At 46.3% G+C, this 8,445-nt stretch overlaps 1 protein-coding gene and 1 long non-coding RNA gene across 11 annotated transcripts in view; both read left to right on the top strand.

The window, feature by feature from the left end:
- Positions 1 to 1,533: 1,533 nt before the first annotated feature.
- LOC135446983 (uncharacterized) lies at positions 1,534 to 3,184 on the top strand. Its single transcript, XR_010439962.1, has 3 exons — positions 1,534 to 1,620; positions 2,839 to 2,977; positions 3,081 to 3,184. It is a non-coding gene; the product is annotated as an uncharacterized LOC135446983 (long non-coding RNA).
- Positions 3,185 to 6,559: 3,375 nt separating this feature from the next.
- BLTP1 (bridge-like lipid transfer protein family member 1) overlaps positions 6,560 to 8,445 on the top strand; it is an 86,069-nt gene continuing 84,183 nt past the window's right edge. For all 10 annotated transcript variants that reach the window (XM_064711607.1, XM_064711608.1, XM_064711613.1 and 7 more), the window contains exon 1: positions 6,560 to 6,645. The gene's annotated coding sequence lies outside the window, so the exon portion shown is untranslated. The remainder of the gene's footprint in view (positions 6,646 to 8,445) is intronic.

Genomic DNA, 8,445 nt, shown 5'->3' with positions numbered 1-8,445 from the left:
GGAATAACTAAAAATAAGAGAAATTTTAAAGCCTAAAGCTAACCTACCATCTGACGCCATTTATTACCAGCAGAACAGCACAAAATGCAGTGTGTGAAATGTAAGATATGAGCACTGGAGGAATGGACACAGCTGCTTCTAGTTACCCTGCAGATAACTATTTATAGGGCTGGAGACACACAATAAAATCCAGCATAAATCAAGAATGCAACTGGCCAGAAACAAGATGGGGAGGAAGAGCTCGGCACCGCTGGGTATTGCTGTCACCTGTGGTGGCACTGGGGCCATGGCAGGGAGCTGGGAGGATGTCCAGGGTCTTTAGGGGCATCCAAATACTGCCCTGAAGCAAGGCACAGGTTATTAGTGGGTTCAGTGAAATGGTCATAGCAAAGCACATTTTCTTAAGATTAAGGAAGTTATAATCCATGCCAAAAAAATCCCTAATGAAAAAAAGGAAGCAGTGGCACAATTAAGTTTCACGTGTGCAAATCCGGCAAGTGATGTGGGGTAGAAAGGTGGGATTTTAAAATAATAAATGAAGGATTTTGTGAAAAAAACATGTGCAGTGTTGCAGGTGCAACACAAGGGCACTGAAGTGTGTTTTACAGATTGCCAAGATACAGCAATGGGATCTCATGGAATCCCTTTCTCTTTGCTTGTTTTCACCTGTCATTTTCTGAAATTAAAAGTACCAGTTTTTCACAGAAACAGGATGTTTTGTCCTGTCTGAAAACACTTTTAATAGATGAATTTCAGCAAGTTTTTGGTTTCTACGAGCTATACCTTGGGCTCGCTGAAATCACTGTTAATTTTGTGTGTTTGATGCCTCTTTCCTCACAGGATAATCTGTGTCCAATAGGTCTGAATGAGAGGCACAAGAACAGTCCTGAGAATCTGGCTAAATAACACTCATATCTAAAATGCAGATTTTATTGGCAGTGGTAGTTTACAGTCACACTCATTAATTACACCAGGTGGAAAGAGTTTATGAAAGTGACAGTTTGAAGAAACGAATAAAAATGAACATGTTTTGTTGGTATTCTCATAGTCTACTCTGACTGCTGATCAAAGTGAAAATGATATTGCTTAGTTTAGAGGAATATGACAGCATATCCTTTAGGCAAGGTAAGTTATGTTTTCCTTTGCATTTTGTTTAGGGATTGAATTAAGAATATCTTGATCTTTCTACATTTTTCTTATATTCACATAAGATCTGGGTGCACAGATCCAGACAACAGCAATTTACTCATGGAGCAAGGATAATTTCACCAATTAAGGGACCTGTTTGAGAATCAGTTTTTGGGTGCACCACGGAATGGGGAACTCCTTTGGAAGATAGGCAATGTTCAGTGAAACTCCTTGAATAAATATGCTTTGGAAGTTAAACAGACACTGAGTACTGAAAGGTCAAGTATGGAATAAATTAATTCTGTAATTGATAACAAGCGACTTCCAGCTCTGGCAAATTATGTACTTAAAACAAATTATTAATATTTGTTTGTTTTCTGAACTAAGTGTCTGTGATTTTATCCTCAGATGAAAAGAACCAAAGAATTTAAGATTTTGCCCTGAAGTTAAAGGATGTGGGTGTTTTGACCCAGCAGCTTCTGGTTTGTTGAAGTGAGTTTTTGGAGTGTTCTGAGTATTTTGCATAAGGAATATTTATATTTCTTTATCTCTAAGCTCAGTGTTTGTTTGTTGTTAATGTAATCTAGAATGAACTCTTATAGTAAATGCTGATGTTATTTAGAAGAAGCACAAATCAACCATTGATATCCTCACAGCCCCAGCAACTTCAAACCCCTCACTAAAGCACAGCTGAAGACAGAATAAAGTTTCACAATACACAGAGTGGTAGTAATGTGCTTTTCTCTTTTCTATTTATTTGCAATTGTTGTCTCAGCTGGGAGCAAAAGGGAAATATTTGGAATTCTGATTTGATTAGCACGCTGCTCTTGGTCCACCAAAGGTGTGAGATGCCCATGGCTGCACACTGCAGTCTCCTTGGATAGCAAACAGCACCAGGAAAACAATTCCCTGCTATTCCCACAGAACTGCCTGCAAGAGGATTGCCTGACAAGGGCTTTTCAGTCTGATAAGGCTATGGAAGGGCTCTTTAGAGCCTCCTGATTAAATGAATTGTCTCCTCAAGTAACTGATGCCACTGAATCAGCTTCCAGCTCCGATGGTGAATGCCTGATTCTGCTTCCTGGGTTCCTGCAGGGCTCTTAGAGGGGTCATACCTGTGAGTGCCATTTAATGTCAGTTGGGCAGTGACTGCTCCATTCCCCTGAAAAATGCCAGGGCTGCCCTAACAAGGTGAATGGCTTAAGTCCCAGAAAAGACTATGAATATTCATGGTCATATTTTTGCTTTTGTTAAATAGTATCAAGTACCCAGCAGCTTTCTGATTCTGTCTAAACAAATTCTGGCAGCTTCAACGTCAGCTTCTCTTTGACCCTTGGATGGCATCACCCAAAGATAAAGCAATGGGCTAAATGACTTGGGAGCTTTTAGAACAGTGTTCAGAGAAGCATCTTCCACTGCAAAGCAGAAGAGGCATAAATAATTTAAAGACAGTGCTTTTACTCAACTATTCCTCTTTGCTTACAAAGAAAGTCTTGGAATTTCAGGCATGAAAATAAACATACTGAGGTGAATGGTCATGCCACCCAATGTAAAACAAGTTAAAGCATAGAGGATGTAACTTTCCTTAACCTGAAAGTTGTATAATGGGACAACATTTACAAAATCTCTTTTCAGTTGCCATGCTGATAACTAGAGATGCAACATCAAACGCTGGGAAGAATGAGGGATGAAATATTCTCTGTTTTCTAGACCATGAGAAAAATTTTGAGCAAGATTGAAAAGTTACACCCTAGAGACAACATTGAAGCCTGGGCCATTCTTGCTGTGTGCATATACATAACACCATCAAAAGCTGCCAGCTTTGCCCCAAAAAGGAAATGAACCTCTGGTATGTCACAGAGCAGACAAGGGTGAAACAACCCTTTCATTTAGCCCCAGCCTGCAAAATGTGAATCTAGATATTACAGTCATTTTGTTACTCTGCTTTAAAGGTACTGAATTGTGTTGCAGTGCATTGTATTTCATCTGTTAATCTCAAACTGCCCCGAGAATGGCTCAGTGTGTCAGGAGAGGCTTTCCTGGTGCTTCAGATCTGAGTCATCAACTGGCTTACAGAAGACAAAGGTAACTAATCAATTCATTTCTCCTATGACATGAGCTTTTAGGTTTGTGTGGCTAAGGTATCTTCAAGCTTTCATTATTAGTTTACCCTTTTAAAAGTAATTTCTACAAATAAATTTCAAATGTCAAATATATTTTATTGTCTGGAATCAGGGTACAGAAGGAAGGGCTGAGAAAAGTGATTTGGCATCATTCCTTATTGAAAAGAAAATGAAGGAAAAAACTCCTTTAAGAAGAGAGAGAATGAAAAGAAAGCAGGGGAAAAATATCAGGAGCTAATTTATAGACACTCCCCCAAAAGGTCATGGGAGGCAATGGAAGGAATGAAACTGGTGATGGAAATCAGCATCAGAGGCAAACATCCCAAAAATGCAATCTTCAAAAAAGCAGCAGGCAATCAGGCAGGGGTGCTGTGAGAATCCACAAAGCTCACGTCAGCACTAACCTACAGCAGCCACCACCAGTCCCTGTCACACCCAGGCAACAGCCCAGCTTCCAGGGAGCTGCACTCAGGGGTCACAAACTTGCACACAACACCAAGAGGCCACCTAAAAAGAGAAAATCCTGGCACCCATTTTCCACAGTCCCAGGCTGGGATGCAGTGACTCAGTGCATTGTCCACATGCAAGGCATGGTGAGAGCCTGAGAACTAATTTCCTTGAACCAAGTGAAATGATGCTGAAAAAATAATGCTTAGGCATAAAAATAGAGGGATCAGAAAACAGAACAAATCTAAATCTTAAATTTATATGAATTGTTGGCACTAATTGCTAAAATTATTCTTTGTTACCACTTTTGGAAATAGTTCTTATTCTTGCTGCATTAACAAAAGAAGGAACAAAGAGAAAACTACAGTGCTGCTGGCTGAACTAAGGCAAAGCAAAGCTGTTAAATCACAGCTTACAAATACACACAGGGGCTCATATTTTAGTTCAACATTTTGGACTTAAGCTGACCTTTGCTTAAAAATACTGTGTGGAATAAATTCTGCACTTGATTTTTTTTCTGTTGCACAAGTAGCCTTAAAGCCTCTCCATTTCCTGCCCACCAATGGAATTGGAACAAGACCCAGAGTTTTGGCTATCCTGGCTTTTCTATTTCAAACCTGGTAACTTGAAGTTGAGGTATTACTCTAAGAATAGAAATAATTTCTCCCTCTGTCTTATTTTGGTTGTTCTGGGACACATTCTGCCCTGTATTAATAAGAGTTTAAAAATAAGTGTAGTCAAACATAAAAATATTTTTGTGAGAAGAAAGTGCACGTTTCTTTTACAGAGAATGTGAATAATAGTGTCCTTTAGAAAACAAATAGGTTCAGAGGTGTAGAGGGGTAAATATTTTTCCTTGTGTTAATTCCCTATTTCAGTTTTCCAGCCAGGCCTGCTCCAGCATTAAAGCTTTAACCTCCATCTTTTACAGCAGAATATAAAAATATAAAGGTAGTATAGATAAAGGTAGTATAGAAAGTAATCTTACTCCCTAAAGAGTTGCAGCTGGGTTAATTACTAAAGATTAGGAGCTGGCCTGACTTTAACAGGCCACAGCTGTAGCCAATAATAAGAGTGCTATAAAAGAGTAGGTTGGTTGGCTGAGTGGAACTGGAGTTAGCTGGTTGTTGTGAGGAGAAGGAAGAGGCAGTGCTTAGAAGAGCTGTCTGTGAGAAACATCAAGAAAGTATAAAACTCTAGCAATATAGAACTCTTGCTATATATGACAACATCTAATGATAATTTTGAGCTAATTTTCTTTTGTGTGACTTATCTGTATGGACCTTATTAAAGCCTTGAGGCACCCTGTGGACAAAATTTGGAAGAGCTTCCCAAGACTCTATCTTTTTGGCACAGCAGGCCAGGGAAGAGTGCTGGAGTGCACCAGCAGGGAAGGAGGTGGAAAGGGGGCCTTCAATATGAAAACCAGGAATACTTAAACAATATTTTCCTTCCTGTGCTTAGTATGATGGGAATGCAGCAGACAACAGTGAGGATAAACCTTGTTGGGTAATGCTGGCTTTGATTCTGGCTCATCTGCTGGGTGGGGGATGCCTGGAGCTGCTCTGAGCACAGCTGTGTGCAGCAGGGTGCTGGAGGCAGCTGGGGTCCGGGTTCCCCTGTGCTGTGTGGCACTGCTCAAGGAGAAGCCAGTGCCTTTCTGTGCCCAGGTTAGGAGTTCCTGCCAGGCCCCCGGGGGCATCTGTGCCCTTGTGTTTGCTGATCCAGCTGAAAGTTGGCTCTGCAGGGAAAACCATGGGGAATGCTGGAGCAGATGCGAGCCAGGGGTGGCTCACAGAGAGGAGCCATGAGTCCTCTGCTCAGCTGGGCTCAGTTTCACTTTGGCCCAAGCAAATCCACGGATGGGTCTCACTGTCAGACCAGGGAGAGCAGCACCATGGCTTAGGGGTTCTGTGTTTCTCACCCACAGGATTTATTTTAGAGGTACCAGGGGGTACAACAGCCAGGATCCAGGTGCCCAAGGATGGGTATCCCTCAGGAGACATGGCGTGGTGCAGCTTCTGGAAACCTCGGGGGCATTGAGGGACTGTGGAGTTCAGCACCGGTGTTGACAGTGTGCAAGGAACTCATGGAAGAAGGCACATGAACACGCACACACAGAGTCACTGTTTTGGTTTTCCCTAGCATGCTACTGAAGGCTGGAGGATGCACGCCTGAGTGATTTTAAAGAATTCTGTATGTTTTATCATGTCTGGGCGATTTTGAAGAAATGTGTGTACTTATCCTATTTGGCTACACGTGGCAGTCAAGTCACGAGCACATGTGTTCAAAAAACCCTGAAAATTCACTTTTTATCTGGTTTCGGGGGCCAGCTTTCTTCACCTGCTTCGGAGGGCACAATTAACGGGCGGGAAAACGGACAGCCCGTTACCGGGCGGCTCGGCCAACAAACGCCTCCGGTGCCTCGCAGTTAGGCGCTACGCGGACACGGGCGAGCGGCAGGTGCCGCGGGCGCGCAGGCGCTCGCTCCGCCAGCCGCTGCCGGGCGGGGACCACCCCTTCTCCCGACATAACGGGCACCCAACCGCGCCGGGGGCAGGATTCATCGGCGACACTCCAATTCGGGAGCCGTGTGCCCGCCAGCCCCGCAAGGTACCGGCCCCGGCCACGCCCGCGGCCCCGCGCACATCTGGCAGCTCCAGCTGTGCCCGCGCCTGCGCGCGCCGCGGATGGGCGGGCGCGGCTCCCCGCACACACACACGGGGCGGCACCGCCCCTCGCCATTGGCGGAGCGGCGCCTCGGTCCCGCCCCCGCGGGGGGCGGACGGCTCCGCCATTGGCCGCGCTGGCCGGCGGCGCCTCTCGGTTGGCTGCGGCGGCGCCGTGGGCGGGGCCGCGCCTTCACCGTGAGGTGCGGGAGGGCCCCGGCTGCCGCCGCCGCCGCCGGTTCCGGGTCCGCGGGGGAGAAGCCGCGGAGGGCGATGGCGTAAGTGCGGGGGGGAGCCGGGACCGGGCTGCGCTCCGCTCCCCACCGGGATCGGCCCGGCTCGCAGGGCTCGGCCCCGCCGCTCGCCCTGGGCCTGCCGGGAACACGCAGCCGCCCCCGCGCCGGGAGGAGCCGCGGTTCGGCGCGGGGCTCCGCCGGGCCGGGACGGGAGGAGGCCCGGTGCCTGTCCTTCCGCCCCGCTGGGCCGTGTGGTGACCCCGGGGGCCGGTCCCGCCGTGGTGCCGGCCGCCCCGCGGGGGAGCGATGCCAGGAGAAACCCCTCCGGTGTCGGGAATTCGGTGTTTCCCCTTTGGCGGGCGGTAACGCCGTGCAGAACGGCTGTAAGGCCGGGGGCGGGAGCTCACAGCCTCCGGTTGTGTCTGGCCTGCGAGGGAAGTTTCCCTGTGCTGGTCCCTGGGCGGTGGAAGGCGATGTCTGCCGGTGCCTCTGGTCCTGAGAGGGTTTAGCACACGCACGGCGATTTAACACGATGTGCACCTGCTTTTTGTGTCTGAAGCTGTAGTGGTGATGATACGTAACGATGTTATGATAAGGTGCTTGCACTTTGCGTTATCAATAAAAAACCCGATACAGTTACCAATGTAACGTGTGCATAACAGATATAATACATAATATAACACTGATACCGGGGAGGTGTGTTTTAGAGGTAGTCATGTAGCAAATATCCCAATCACAAGCTCTGTCTGCTCTGGTTTCCCATCCTAAGATCCATCTCCACAGCAGCTTTCACTCAACTTTGTGAAAACTTCCCAAGTTGGCAGTTTGCTTCGATGTGTAACTTTCTCAGGTTTAATATACAAAAGGCCACAGTTGTTGCCATGTGAGTTCTTCTGTTGTGTCACTTAATCCAGTAATTCTGCTTTTCTGGCTTTTTCTTTTTATTGCAGCCGTGCAAGGTTTCCCTCCCCTGCTTTTTATGTGCCGTGAGCAGCTAAACAGTGGGGCCAGAAATTTTGAAACTGAGAAGAAAAACTGGAGGGGGAGGAGGGAGTATTCCTCTTGTTTGTTAAAGTGTGTTAATAGGTTACTCAAACAGCCATTGATAAAACCAGTATTGATTGTCCACTTAGGCAGTTGGCTCTGAATGGACGATCGGGGATGTTTGTTTAGGGTCATGGCCTGAATTTGCACATTCTGGCAGTGATCATGAGTAGCTTTTACTCCTCGTGGATCGTCTGGGCTCGTTGTCTGGAGGTATGGACGCATTAAAGGGGATCTTATCCTTGTTTGTGGCGTGCTGAAGTCACTCACCGTTTTGGGAATGCTGTTAGGGAGCTTTGGCATGTGAAATGTGCATCAGCTGCTGTTTGGCCATTGCTCTTTTGCACCATTTCATCCTGGGGGGAAATAGGCAAGAGGTTAGTTAGTGCTTTTGGTTAGCAGCGAGCAGAGTTCTCACATGTTCCTGTGACGTGTAGCAGCTTCTCCTATCGCTGCTTATCTCCTCACATAACTTATTCTAGCACTTGTTGCTGCACCCAAGTCTTTGTGGGGACTCCAGGCTGGGGTGAAGATACAGGCAGTTCCCTTAAGGATGATGCTGTATGTAGCTACAAGACTGACTCTTGGTGTGATTTGTGGCAAAGACTTCCTCTTTCTCCAAATTGTGGTGATGTATCAAAAGAGAAATGTAGAGGAAGTATGCTTCTGGAAGAATTCATAGGTGTGGAGTAGATGGCTTAGTTTCATAGAGTATTTCAAAGGTACAGTGCTGTCCTCAAGTTGAAAAAGGGAGAAAAAAGTTATTGCCTTGTTAAAACCAACAACAAAGGCCCCAAA

This window comes from Zonotrichia leucophrys, chromosome 4 (assembly GCF_028769735.1).
Source record: "Zonotrichia leucophrys gambelii isolate GWCS_2022_RI chromosome 4, RI_Zleu_2.0, whole genome shotgun sequence".
In the NCBI taxonomy this organism is placed as follows: domain Eukaryota; kingdom Metazoa; phylum Chordata; class Aves; order Passeriformes; family Passerellidae; genus Zonotrichia; species Zonotrichia leucophrys.
Note: the sequence above shows the minus strand (reverse complement) of the source record. Positions and strands in the feature narration are given on the sequence as shown.